Source organism: Rutidosis leptorrhynchoides, chromosome 4 (genome assembly GCF_046630445.1).
Source record: "Rutidosis leptorrhynchoides isolate AG116_Rl617_1_P2 chromosome 4, CSIRO_AGI_Rlap_v1, whole genome shotgun sequence".
In the NCBI taxonomy this organism is placed as follows: Eukaryota; Viridiplantae; Streptophyta; class Magnoliopsida; order Asterales; family Asteraceae; genus Rutidosis; species Rutidosis leptorrhynchoides.
Window position 1 is genome coordinate 162,930,977 of NC_092336.1, and position 15,287 is coordinate 162,946,263.

Here is a 15,287-nt window from a genome sequence, read left to right on the forward strand (position 1 = left end):
ACATGATATTATTGCTATAATCATCATGTAATATTATGTACTTCTTCGTTCATAAAAACAAGAACAAGAAACGGGAGCAATGATTCTCGAAGAGTTGTAGGTGGGTTTCGATCCTTTATGTTGTTAGGTTATCGATGGTAGTTTGTAGGGTACTAGCGAATAAAAATAATTAGTTTGATAATAGTTCGGATGATTTCAAGTTTGCAACAGCCATCGAATTATTAAAACAATTGGGTTTGATATTGGTTGAAGCAGTAAACAAGAGAGAAAATGAGAGAAGGGGGTGGGTTTTGTGTTGTACCGAACAGGAAACAATATAGCAGCGAACAATAGCATATCTATGGTGTTTGGGGTGGTTTTTGGGTTGTGTTGTCGAACGAAAATAGTGAAACGAAAACAGCGGCATTAGCTGTTTATAAACAGCAGTAACACATGTTCATGATGAAGGTTTGTGATGTTTAATCATGAAACAGAAGAGAGTAAGAAAAATAAAGAAAAGTGGTGAAGTGGTGGTGGTTGTGGAGGAGATGGTGGTTGAACAGGAAAAGATAAATGTAATAGCATCAAAACAGTTTGTGTTGATTGTTTTAAGGTGCGATGATGGTGGTTTAAGTGGTGGATGTGGGTTGTAGAGTTGAAACAGACATGTCATGAAAGCAGTGGTGATTAGCTGTAGTTCGAGCGGTAAATTAGTTGAGTGGTGTTTGTTTGTAAGGATGGTGATTATGGTGTCTCCAATGGTGAAAATGTATGGTGGCGAGAGTTAAGGTGATTCAACGAAGAAGAAGGAAAAGAGAGAGAGAAAGGAGGGATGGTGAGAGGTGACTGGTGGTGGTAATAGTCGACGAATTCTAGCTTGATGGTGGTCTTTGAGGTGGTTTTGTGGTAGTGTCGTGGGGTGATGAAGTAAGGTGATCATATAGATGGTGCAGGGATGTTGTGATCTTTTCTCTTCACAGTACATATATATGTAAACTTATATAGAATTTAGAATATATTATTAAATATTTAATTATAATATAATATAAATAATTACGCATGTGGGTGAAAACATTAGCAGCCTCACTTTTGTTGTAGCATGCCGACACTTTCCGTTGTTAATTAGGTGCGGATAAAAGTATCCGAAAAAATCCCAAAATTTTAAAGTTAATATATTTATTTATTTTGGTCATTAATTTTTTAAAACTTGATCAAAAAGGTTCGTCTAAAATTCATTTTAAGTTCCAAGTAATATGTACGGAGTATTAAAACTTAACTCGAGGTATATAAATATATTTTTAGCCAACTTAGAATTGATAAAACTTAATTATGGACCAACGTTTAATTTCAAGTTCTCATAAATTCGAGTTTAAACTTGTTTAATATCGATCATAAAAATTGAGCTGTCATTCGAGCTTGATCCCAACTCAAAATTAAATATTTTTAAAATTAATCAAATAGACTCTAAATATATTTTTAATAAAGCTAAAATTTATATAACTCGTTTTCGGATCACCATTTATTTTAAAATTGCATAAGTTTGAATTTAACTTGTTTAAATAACCATCGAATGATAAACGAGTGCTTCTATCGTTTACTAATTAAATTTGAAACCATATACATATACTGAATATACTTTGTCTGAATATATAACACGTTTTATTATATCGTAAGTCATTTACATATTAAATTTTATTAATTAAATCTTATATATATATATATATATATATATATATATATATATATATATATATATATATATATATATATATATATATATATATATATATATATATATATATATATGCTTATTTAAATCTAAATACAAATAATCGTCCGTGAATCGTCGAAAATAGTCGAAGGGTAATTGCATATATGAAAACAGTTCAAAAATTTTGAAATTGCTTATCGTGTCGTTTTCATAGTAAGATTAAGTTTAAATTTGGTCGAAAATTTTTGGGTTATTACAGTACCTACCCGTTACAGAAATTTCGTCCCAAAATTTGATTGTGATGGTCATGGCTGACAATAAGTATGTTTTCATGACGCAAACGAGCTGAAAATTAAAGTTTTATCATCATCAAGTAATATAGACTTGATTTTGTGAAGGGTATGAGTGAAGCTATCACAAAAGAGTGAAATGATTAAATGCAGGTTCGTCTTAACCGGTGACGTAGTCACGGTTGATTTCCTGAATTCAAGGGAAAAGATAGAACTATCAAGATAATATGTTCTTGATATGTTTATATATTAGATAGAATGTAAGAATCGTGTAACATGGCACATGATGACGTTATAATCTGTGAATCACCACATTCCATTAGAAACTCAGCATGACTTACTGTAATATAATCACGTTGATCAAGTGTCATTATATTATACTAACTCATGCATCAATTTTCAACACTACTTCAAAAACATTCTTAATTTAAACTTGTAGGTTTATAGAATATAGAAACTAAACAGTTTCCTTTATGATGTAATATAGATAGCGTGAAGAGATAAATGATTCCATATAAGAATAGTTATAAAAATATCTTCAGAAATATCGAAGATATTTATGATGATATTTTGGAATTTCTAAGATCGAAAGTTACTGAAGAAAATTCTTCCGCAAGAATTTAGAATAATTAAGGAGCAAGATATTCGCTAGAGATTTCGTCAGGTACTGAATCGTAGACTGGATGCTTTTCAGAATTTCAGAATGGAAGATCATAATTCTAAGAGATAAATGTTATATGTATACATATAGCTATCGATGTAGAAACGCTATGAGATTCAAAATATTGATTGCTGATTTTTGATAATTGGTATGGCAATTCTTGTTACAAGATTCGGATGAGTATATGATAAGGTTTCAATGAATATTATGATTTTTCTAAAAATCAAAGATCTATACAGTTGTAGTAAGTTTACGGTCAATTTGGTGGAATGTAAACGGTTCCCCGGTAATGATGACGAAAGGCAATTTATATATCAAGGTTATAATAAGGCTAATCCGAATGAAAGTCGAAGTTGATTTGCTGGAGCTGTGACAAAATTTGCTACTTTGAAAAGGGATTGCAAAGTTATTTTCGGTAATATCAACGCCAAAGGAGCTAGCACAGATACGTGTTAAACGTTTACTCAGGTTCCAAGAGTTTTCAGGTGCATAACTTTGTGTATCAATTTTTTCTTCCGTAGATGAAATGCAGTTGGTTCATCCTCTCGATTGAGGTGTTTTCAAGAATCATGAAAGACTTGAACGCAGATTGTAATCATCCAGATACAAATGAGGTTTAAGATGAAGTCAAGTGGCAAACTTGAAGAAATGTTTAGTTTCATATGTTATAATCTATATTTTAATTCATTTTAATTATCCAATGTTGATAGTCCACAGTTAGTAATTCAATAATTCATATATATAATATTCGAATTAATTAATACGCATCGTGACCCATTGTATACATGTCTCAGACTCGATCACAACTCAAAGTATATATATTAATTTAGAATCAACCTCAACCCTGTATAGCTAACTCGAACATTACCGCATATAGAGTGTCTATGGTTATTCCAAATAATATATATAGATGCGTCGATATGATATGCCAAAACCTTGTATACATGTCCCGATATTTAAAATGCGTAAATAGCAGTATTTAAATGACGATAAATAAAGTGCGTAAAATAAATAACAGAAATTAAATGACGATAAATAAAATTGCGAGAATTAAAATTGTGATAAATAAATTGCGATAAATAAATGTAATAAGGAATTAACAGTTGGCTAGGAACAGTTAGCTAGGATTTTGTTAGCGTGGATTCTTAACAAAATTTCTCATAGTTAATTTGTTTGTTTCTAACAAATTTTATTTTGTCCAATGTTTTCTTCATTATGCCACTTGTTGGATTCTGATAATTCAAAATCCAACTATGAAATTGAATGAAAATAGTTATTCTGTGGTGAACGGATACGTATATCTGTGGATGTAAGTAGGATAGTGATAACTGTTGAATCAGATTCGAAGAATGTACAATGTAACTTATAATTGTGAAATCTAAATATTCCTCGGGTATTACCTACCCGTTAAAATATTTTCACCATTAATAGTTTGTACAAAAGAAATTTTAATTACAATCTTTATGAGAACATATATACATATATATTTTCTTCAGATTTAATCATGGATTTAATGAGTTAATATGATATTAATCTCATTTGATTTATCGTTAGAACTAGAACACATAATCTCTAAAACTTTAAAGATTACATAATCGTCATGTCGAACGAAGATAATTGAGGTAGAATGATACGTAGAACGATGATTATACTCGAGGTAAAAAATAAGATGTTGAGGCATGGTTTGTCGATGGTACTGGTGCTGTTACTGTAGGTACTGTTGATGACGGTGATGTTGCTGAAGCTGGTAAATTTTGCACCATATTTTCCAAGGCTACAACTCGGGCGCGAAGCTCGTTGACTTCTTCTATTACTCCGGGATGATTGGCGGTCGAAACGAGCGGATGGATAAGGTTTAGAATAGTAGATATTACGTAATCGTTGCGAGCTATTCTGGAGATGAGGGTGAAAATGGTGTTCCAGACTGGTTCGCCGGTAAGTGTTTCAGGTTCTTTGTCAAGAGGTGAATTCGGTTGGTGGAAGGAAAGGATCTCCTTCTTCTCATCTCCATTGATTGAATCGACTACGAACCCATCCCCAATTCATCCAGAATTGATAATGGCTGATTGGTTGATCCATTCCGGTTATACTGCCTTCGGAGTTCGAGTGGAAATCCATATCGGAATAGCTGTCGGAATCCGAGGAACTTGATCTAGTGGCGAATTTCATTTCGTACGATTGAATAAAGGGTTTTTTGATATGAAATGATTTTCGAATATTGGATGATATTCTAACTACATAGAATATCTATATATATATATATATATATATATATATATATATATATATATATATATATATATATATATATATATATATATATATATATATATATATATATATAGTACTAAAGATTTCGTAGATTACGGAGGAATTTACGGAATATGTCAGGCAAAGACTACAATAACAGATGCGCTAAGATATGAATTAGTAGATACGCTAAGTTATGAATTTTGTCTATACACTATTCATGCAGTCAATGCAGTAAAACGTGTCTAGACTAAGAATGATAAGCAGGTAATTTCCTAAGGATGATAGGCATGTAATTTTCGACAAGAAATGGTAAGCAAAACTTTTGACATGCAGACACGGTCGAAGTCCAGACTCACTAATGCATCTAAACAACTATCAGTTAGACACACTAATGCAAGACCTGGTTCGCTAAGACCACCGCTCTGATACCACCTGAAATGACCCGTCCTAATACATCTGGACGAATACATTACATTTGGTTACATCGCGAGGTACTTGACCTCTATATGATACATTTTACAAACATTGCATTCGTTTTTAAAAGACAAACTTTCTTCACATCGAAAGTTGACGGCATGCATACCATTTCATAATATATCCAACTATAATTGACTTAATAATAATCTTGATGAATTCAACGACTCGAATGCAACGTCTTTTGAAATATGTCATGAATGACTTCAAGTAATATCTCTAATATGAGCAAATGCACAGCGGAAGATTTCTTTCATACCTGAGAATAAACATGCTTTAAAGTGTCAACCAAAAGGTTGGTGAGTTCATTAGTTTATCATAATCGATCATTTCCATCATTTTAATAGACCACAATATTTTCATTTCCATTTCTCATAAATATACGTCCCATACATAGAGACAAAAATCATTCATATGGATTGAACACCTGATAATCGACATTTACAAGATGCATATAGAATATCCCCATCATTCCGGGACTCCCTTCGGACATGATAAATTTCGAAGTACTAAAGCATCCGCAACATCGGATGGGGTTTGTTAGGCCCAATAGATCTATCTTTAGGATTCGTGTCAATTAGGGGCTCGGTTCCCTAATTCTTAGATTACCAGGCTAAAGGGGGCATATTCGGCTTCGATCCATTCAACTATATAATGTAGTTTCGATTACTTGTGTCTATTTCGTAAAACATTTATAAAAGCGCATGTATTCTCAGTCCCAAAAATTTATATTGCAAAAGCATTTAAAAAGGGAGTAATGAAACTCACAATACGATATTTTGTAGTAAAAATATGCATACGACGGAACTGAACAATGCAAGGTTGGCCTCGGATTCACGAACCTATATCATTTATATATATTAACACATATAAATTGTAATCGAACAGATTTATATATATTTAGTTATGTATTAAGATTAATATTTATATATAATTTTATTAATACTTATGATATATTATAATGTTTATTTGATATATATAATTTAATTAACTTTACATCAATATAAGTAATATTATATCATAATATTAAGTAATATTGGTATATTTATGTAAATATATTTTTTATATAAATTTCTTTTGTTTGCAAAATAATATTTATATTAATACTAGATTAAGTATAATAATAGTAATAATAATTTTTATACTAATAATAATAATGATAGTAATAATAATAGTTTTACTAAAAATGATAATAATGATAAGATAAAAATGATAGTTTTTATAAAGATGATATTTTTTAATAATAATGATAATTTTATTAATAATGATAGTTTTAATAGCATTTTAGTAGTCGTATTAATAATAATACTAATATCAATGTTAAATGAGAATTCTAATACTAATATTAATAATAATGATACTTAGTAATATTAAAAATGATAATACTAGTTTTAATACAAAAGATAGATTTAAAAATAATGATACTTGTAGTAATACTGATAATAATAGTAATACGATAGTAATAATAACTATACTAATAATATTACTAATAATACTTAATGATTTTACTAGTAATGATAATACTATAATTTATATTAATGATAATAATAAAAATCATGTTATTAGTCTTAGTAATAATATTAAGAAATTTTAAATATAATAACAACAATAATAATAATAATACTAGGAAGAATAATAGTAAAAATAATACTAACTTAAAAAGGTAACAATTATGTCACAAGCCGGGCTCGAACCCGTGACCTCCCGCTTAACAAGCATGCTACTAAACCATTGCTCCACTAGTTACTTCCTTGTTATACCCAGCACATTTAATTATTTAACTCGTGCATCATCATCATCATATCGTTAATTTTGTGTCATTATGAACCATCACTCATCACTAATTAAATTTGGGTTTCGGCCAATCATAGAGTACATGGCCCAAAACCGATTTATGGCAGTCCAAAAAAATAGTCCATTTAGCAAACTTATTTAAGACATAAATGGCCCAATCAGTGGCCCGTTAAATATCTCCACAAATCACAGCCTATTTCTATTACCCGATACATAAAAAATTTTCGTTTTCTGCTTTAATCATTGATCGATGGCGATGGGTATCCGTAATTCAAAATAAAATAGAAACGAACAGGGAGTAAAAAGTAGCGTAGCAGCAAATAACACATCATCATCGTTGAAATGTCCCATTCATATTGATTATAAACGTTCCATATTAATTGATTTTGTTGCGAGGTTTTGACCTCTATATGAGACGTTTTTCAAAGACTGCATTCATTTTTAAAACAACCATAACCTTTATTTTATCAATAAAGGTTTCAAAAGCATTACGCAGATTATCAAATAATGATAATGTAAAATATACTATTTACACACGACCATTACTTAATGGTTTACAATAGAAATATATTGCATCGACATATGTTTCTTGAATGCAGTTTTTACACAATATCATACAAACATGGACTCCAAATCTTGTCCTTATTTTAGTATGCAACAGCGGAAGCTCTTAGTATTCACCTGAGAATAAACATGCTTTAAACGTCAACAAAAAATGTTGGTGAGTTATAGGTTTAACCTATATATATCAAATCGTAACAATAGACCACAAGATTTCATATTTCAATATACATCTCATACATAGAGATAAAAATCATTCATATGGTGAACACCTGGTAACCGACATTAACAAGATGCATATATAAGAATATCCCCATCATTCCGGGACACCCTTCGGATATGATATAAATTTTGAAGTACTAAAGCATCCGGTACTTTGGATGGGGTTTGTTAGGCCCAATAGATCTATCTTTAAGATTCGCGTCAATTAGGGTGTCTGTTCCCTAATTCTTAGATTACCAGACTTAATAAAAAGGGGCATATTCGATTTTGATAATTCAACCATAGAATGTAGTTTCACGTACTTGTGTCTATTTTGTAAATCATTTATAAAACCTGCATGTATTCTCATCCCAAAAATATTAGATTTTAAAAGTGGGACTATAACTCACTTTTACAGATTTTTACTTCGTCGGGAAGTAAGACTTGGTCACTGGTCGATTCACGAACCTATAACAAATATGTACATATATATCAAAGTATGTTCAAAATATATTTACAACATTTTTAATACGTCTTACTGTTTTAAGTTTATTAAGTCAGCTGTCCTTGTTAGTAACCTACAAATAGTTGTCTATAATTAGATGTACAGAAATAAATCGATATATAGTATCTTGAATCAATCCACGACCTAGTGTATACACGTCTCAGGCTAGATTACAACTCAAAATATATATATTTTTGGAATCAACCTCAACCCTGTATAGCTAACTCCAACATTACTGCATATAGAGTGTTTATAGTTGTTCCAAATAATATATATACATGGGTCGATATGATATGTCAAAACATTTGCATACGTGTCTATGGTATCCCAAGATTACATAATATATTAGAATACATGTATAATACAATATAAGTTAGCTAGGATATGATTTGTATAGATTTGTTAAACATTTCCCGTAGCTAAAATAATAAAAAAAATATCCAATCTTGTTTTTACCCATAACTTCTTCATTTTAAATTCGTTTTGAGTGAATCCAATTGCTATGGTTTCATATTGAACTTAAGTTTATGAATATATACAGAAAAAGGATAAGTTTTTAGTCGGAATTACAGGTTACAAGTCATTTTTGTAAAGGTAGTCATTTCAGTCGAAAGAACGACGTCTAGATGACCATTTTGGAAAACATACTTCCACTTTGAGTTTAACCATGATTTTTGGATATAGTTTCATGTTCATAAGAAAAATCATTTTCCCAGAAGAACAACTTTTAAATAAAAAATTATCATAGTTTTTAATTAACTAACCCAAAACAGCCCGCAGTGTTACTACAACGGCGTATATCCGGTTTTACAGTGTTTTTCGTGTTTTCCGGTTTTAAATCATTAAGTTAGCATATCATATAGATATAGAACATGTGTTTAGTTGATTTTAAAAGTCAAGTTAGAAGGATTAACTTTTGTTTGCGAACAAGTTTAGAATTAACTAAACTATGTTCTAGTGATTTCAAGTTTAAACCTTCGAATAAGATAGTTTTATATGTATGAATCGAATGATGTTATGAACATCATTACTACCTCAAGTTTTCTGGATAAAACTACTGGAAATGATAAAAATGGATCTAGCTTCAAAGGATCCTTGGATGGCTTGAAAGTTCTTGAAGCAGAATCATGACACGAAAACAAGTTCAAGTAAGATTTCCACTCGAAATAAGATTGTTATAGTTATAGAAATTGAATCAAAGTTTGAATATGAGAATTACCTTATATTAGAAAGATATCTTACTGTAAATAAGAAAGATTTCTTGAAGTTGGATGATAACTTTACAAGATTGGAAGTAAGCTAGCAAACTTGGATGTATTCTTGATTTTTTATGAAACTAGAACTTATAGAATTTATGAAGAACACTTAGAACTTGAAGATAGAACTTGAGAGAGATCACTTAGATGAAGAAAATTGAAGAATGAAAGTGTTTGTAGGTGTTTTTGGTCGTTGGTATATGGATTAGATATAAAGGATGTGTAATTTTGTTTTCATGTAAATAAGTCATGAATGATTACTCATATTTTTGTAATTTTATGTGATATTTCATGCTAGTTGCCAAATGATGGTTCCCACATGTGTTAGGTGACTCAAATAGGCTGCTAATATCTGATCATTGGAGTATATATACCAATAGTACATACATCTAAAAGCTGTATATTGTACGAGTACGAATACAGGTGCATACGAGTAGAATTGTTGATGAAACTGAATGAGGATGTAATTGTAAGCATTTTTGTTAAGTAGAAGTATTTTGATAAGTGTCTTGAAGTCTTTCAAAAGTGTATGAATACATATTAAAACACTACATGTATATACATTTTAACTGAGTCGTTAAGTCATTATTAGTCGTTACATGTAAATGTTGATTTGAAACCTTTAAGTTAACGATCTTGTTAAATGTTGTTAACCCAATGTTTATTATATCTAACGAGATGATAAATTATTATATTATCATGATATTATGATATATTAGTATATCTTAATATGATATATATACATTTAAATGTCGTTACAACGATAATCGTTACAGATATGTCTCGTTTCGAAATCATTAAGTTAGTAGTCTTGTTTTTACATATGTAGTTCATTGTTAACACACTTAATGATATATTTAAATATCATTTTATCATGTTAATATAGTGTATCAATATATTAATATGATACATATGTATTTAGTAGACGTTATCATAACGATAATCGTTATATATATCATTTCGAGTTTCTTAACTTAGTAATCTCATTTCTTATGTATATCACACATTGTTAATATACTTAGTGAGATACTTACTCATCATACTCTTATGTCAACCATCTATATATGTCTATATATATACCACAACATGTAGTTTATACAATTTTGTAACGTTCGTGAATCGCCCGTCAACTTGGGTGATCAATTGTCTATATGAAACTTATTTCATTTAATCAAGTCTTAACAAGTTTGATTGCTTAACATGTTGAAAACGTTTAGTCATGTAAATATCAATCTCAATTAATATATATAAACATGGAAAAGTTCGGGTCACTACAGTACCTACCCGTTAAATAAATTTCATCCCGAAATTTTAAGCTGTTGAAGGTGTTGACGAATCTTCTGGAAATAGATGCGGGTATTTCTTCTTCATCTGATCTTCACACTCCTAGGTGAACTCGGGTCCTCTACGAGCATTCCATTGAACCTTAACAATCGGTATCTTGTTTTGCTTAAGTCTTTTACCCTCACAATCCATTATTTCGACGGGTTCTTCAATGAATTGAAGTTTTTCATTGATTTGGATTTCGTCCAACGGAATAGTGAGATCTTCTTTAGCAAAACATTTCTTCAAATTCGAGACGTGGAAAGTGTTATTTACCACCGCGAGTTGTTGAGGTAGCTCCAGTTGGTAAGCTACTGGTCCGACACGATCTATAATCTAGAATGGTCTAATGTACCTTGGATTTAGTTTCCCCCGTTTACCAAATCGAACAGCGCCTTTCCAAGGTGAAACCTTAAGCATGACCATTTCTCCAATTTCAAACTCTATATCTTTTCTTTTACTCTCCGCGTAGCTCTTTTGTCGACTCTGGGCGGTTTTCAATCGTTGTTGAATTTGGATGATTTTCTCGGTAGTTTCTTGTATTATCTCCGGACCCGTAATTTGTCTATCCCCCACTTCATTCCAACAAATCGGAGACCTGCACTTTCTACAATAAAGGGCCTCAAACGGTGCCATCTCAATATTAGAATGATAACTGTTATTGTAGGAAAATTCTGCTAACGGTAGGTGTCGATCCCAACTGTTTCCGAAATCAATAACACATGCTCGTAGCATGTCTTCAAGCGTTTGTATCGTCCTTTCACTCTGCCCATCAGTTTGTGGATGATAGGCAGTACTCATGTCTAGACGAGTTCCTAATGCTTGCTGTAATGTCTGCCAGAATCTTGAAATAAATCTGCCATCCCTATCAGAGATAATAAAGATTGGTATTCCATGTCTGGAGACGACTTCCTTCAAATACAGTCGTGCAAACTTCTTCATCTTGTCATCTTCTCTTATTGGCAGGAAGTGTGCTAATTTGGTGAGACGATCAACTATTACCCAAATAGTATCAAAACCACTTGCAGTCCTTGGCAATTTAGTGATGAAATCCATGGTAATGTTTTCCCATTTCCATTCCAGAATTTCGGGTTGTTGAAGTAGACCTGATGGTTTCTGATGCTCCGCTTTGACCTTAGAACACGTCAAACATTCCCCTACGTATTTAGCAACATCGGCTTTCATACCTGGCCACCAAAAATGTTTCTTGAGATCTTTATACATCTTCCCCGCTCCGGGATGTATTGAATATCTGGTTTTATGTGCTTCTTTAAGTACCATTTCTCTCACATCTCCAAACCTTGGTACCTAAATTCTATCAGCCCTATATCGGGTTCTGTCTTCCCGAATATTAATATGTTTCTCTGATCCTTTGGGTATCTCATTCTTCAACTTTCCTTCTTTTACAACCCCCTGTTGCGCCTACTTTATTTGAGTAGTAAGGTTAGTACGAATAATTATATTCATAGCTTTTACCCGTATAGGTTCTCTGTCCTTTCTACTCAAAGCGTCGGCTACCACATTCGCCTTCCCCGGGTGGTATCGAATCTCAAAATCATAATCATTCAACAGTTCAATCCACATGCGTTGTCTCATATTCAGTTGCTTCTGATTAAATATATGTTGGAGACTTTTGTGGTCGGTATATATAATACTTTTGACCCCATATAAATAATGTCTCCAAGTCTTTAATGCAAAAACAATAGTACCCAATTCCAAATCGTGAGTTGTATAGTTTTGCTCGTGAATCTTCAATTGTCTAGACGCATAAGCAATCACCTTCGTTCGTTGCATTAATACACAACCGAAACCTTGCTTTTATGCGTCACAATAAATCACAAAATCATCATTCCCTTCAGGCAATGACAATATAGGTGCTGTAGTTAGCTTTTTCTTCAATAACTGAAACGCCTTCTCTTGTTCATCCTTCCATTCAAATTTCTTCCCTTTATGCGTTAATGCAGTCAAGGGTTTTGCTATTTTGGAGAAATCTTGGATGAATCTTCTGTAGTAACCAGCCAATCCTAAAAATTGACGTATATGCTTTGGAGTTTTTGGGGTTTCCCACTTTTCAACGGTTTCGATCTTTGCCGGGTCCACCTGGATACCTTCTTTGTTCACTATGTGACCGAGGAATTGAACTTCTTCCAACCAAAATGCACACTTTGAAAACTTAGCGTACAGTTTTTCTTTCCTTAATACTTCTAGCACTTTTCTCAAATGTTCTTCGTGCTCTTGATCATTCTTTGAGTAAATAAGTATGTCATCGATGAAAACAATGACAAACTTGCCAAGATATGGCCCACACACTCGGTTCATAAGGTCCATGAACACAGCTGGTGCGTTAGTCAATCCAAACGGCATAACCATAAACTCGTAATGACCATAACGCGTCCTAAAAGCAGTTTTTGGAATATCATCCTCCTTTAATCGCATTTGATGATATCCAGAATGTAAATCTATTTTCGAATAAACCGACGAGCCTTGTAGTTGATCAAATAAGTCATCAATTCTCGGCAGTGGATAACGGTTTTTGATGGTAAGTTTGTTCAACTCTCTGTAGTCAATACACAACCTAAATGTACCATCCTTCTTCTTGACAAACAAAACAGGAGCTCCCCATGGTGATGTGCTTGGTTGAATGAAACCACGTTCTAATAGTTCTTGCAGTTGGCTTTGCAGTTCTTTCAACTCGCTGGGTGCGAGTCTGTAAGGAGCACGAGCTATTGGTGCAGCTCTTGGTACAAGATCTATTTGAAATTCAACGGATCGATGTGGGGGTAATCCCAGTAATTCTTTCGGAAATACATCAGGAAATTCTTTTGCTACGGGAACATCATTGATGCTCTTTTCTTCAGTTTGTACTTTCTCGACGTGTGCTAGAACAGCATAGCAACCTTTTCTTATTAGTTTTTGTGCCTTCAAATTACTAATAAGATGTAGCTTTGTGTTGCCCTTTTCTCCGTACACCATTAAGGGTTTTCCTTTTTCTCGTATAATGCGAATTGCATTTTTGTAACAAACGATCTCTGATTTCACTTCTTTCAACCAGTCCATACCGATTATCACATCAAAACTCCCTAACTCTACTGGTATCAAGTCAATCTTAAATATTTCGCTAACCAGTTTAATTTCTCGATTTCGACATATATTATCTGCTGAAATTAATTTACCGTTTACTAATTCGAGTAAAAATTTACTATCCAACTGCGTCAATGGACAACTTAAGTTAGCACAAAAATCTCTACTCATATAGCTTCTATCCGCACCCGAATCAAATAAAACGTAAGCAGATTTATTGTCAATAAGAAACCTACCCGTAACAAGCTCCGGGTCTTCCTGTGTCTCTGCCGCATTAATATTGAAAACTCTTCCGCGGCCTTGTCCATTCGTGTTCTCCTGGTTCGGGAAATTTCTAATAATGTGGCCCGGTTTTCCACATTTATAACAAACTACATTGGCATAACTTGCTCCGACACTACTTGCTCGCCATTACTCGTTCCGACACCATTTGTTCCTTTCGTTCTGTTAACCCCCTGGTCCGTAGACCTCACACTTCGCCACGCTATGACCATTTCTTTTACACTTGTTGCAAAATTTGGTGCAGAACCCTGAGTGATGCTTTTCACACCTTTGGCATAGCTGCTTCAGATTGTTGTTGTTGTTGCGGTTGTTATTGTTGTTGGGATGATTGTTGTAGTTGTTGTTGTTGTTGTGCTGTTTGTTGTAGTTGCGATTGATGTTGCGATTGTTGGGATAGTTGTTGTTGTTTTGGTGACTCTTATCACCGTTTTCCTCCCACTTTCTTTTGACTAACTTCACGTTGGCCTCTTCAGCCCCCTGTTCTTTAATTCTTCCCTCAATCTGGTTCACTAGTTTGTGAGCCATTCTACATGCCTTTTGTATGGAGGCAGGCTCGTGTGAACTTATATCTTCTTGGATTCTCTCCGGTAACCCTTTCACAAACGCGTCGATCTTCTCTTCCTCATCTTCGAACGATCTCGGACACAATAGGCACAATTCTGTGAATCGTCTTTCGTACGAAGTAATATCGAATCCATGTGTTCGTAACCCTCTAAGTTCTGACTTGAGCTTATTGACCGCGGTTCTAGGACGGTACTTCTCATTCATCAAGTGCTTGAATGCTGACCACGGTAGCGCGTAAGCAGCATCTTGTCCCACTTGCTCTAGATAGGTATTCCACCATGTTAACGCAATACCTGTGAAGGTATGCGTAGCGTACTTAACTTTGTCCTTTTCAGTACATTTACTTATGGCA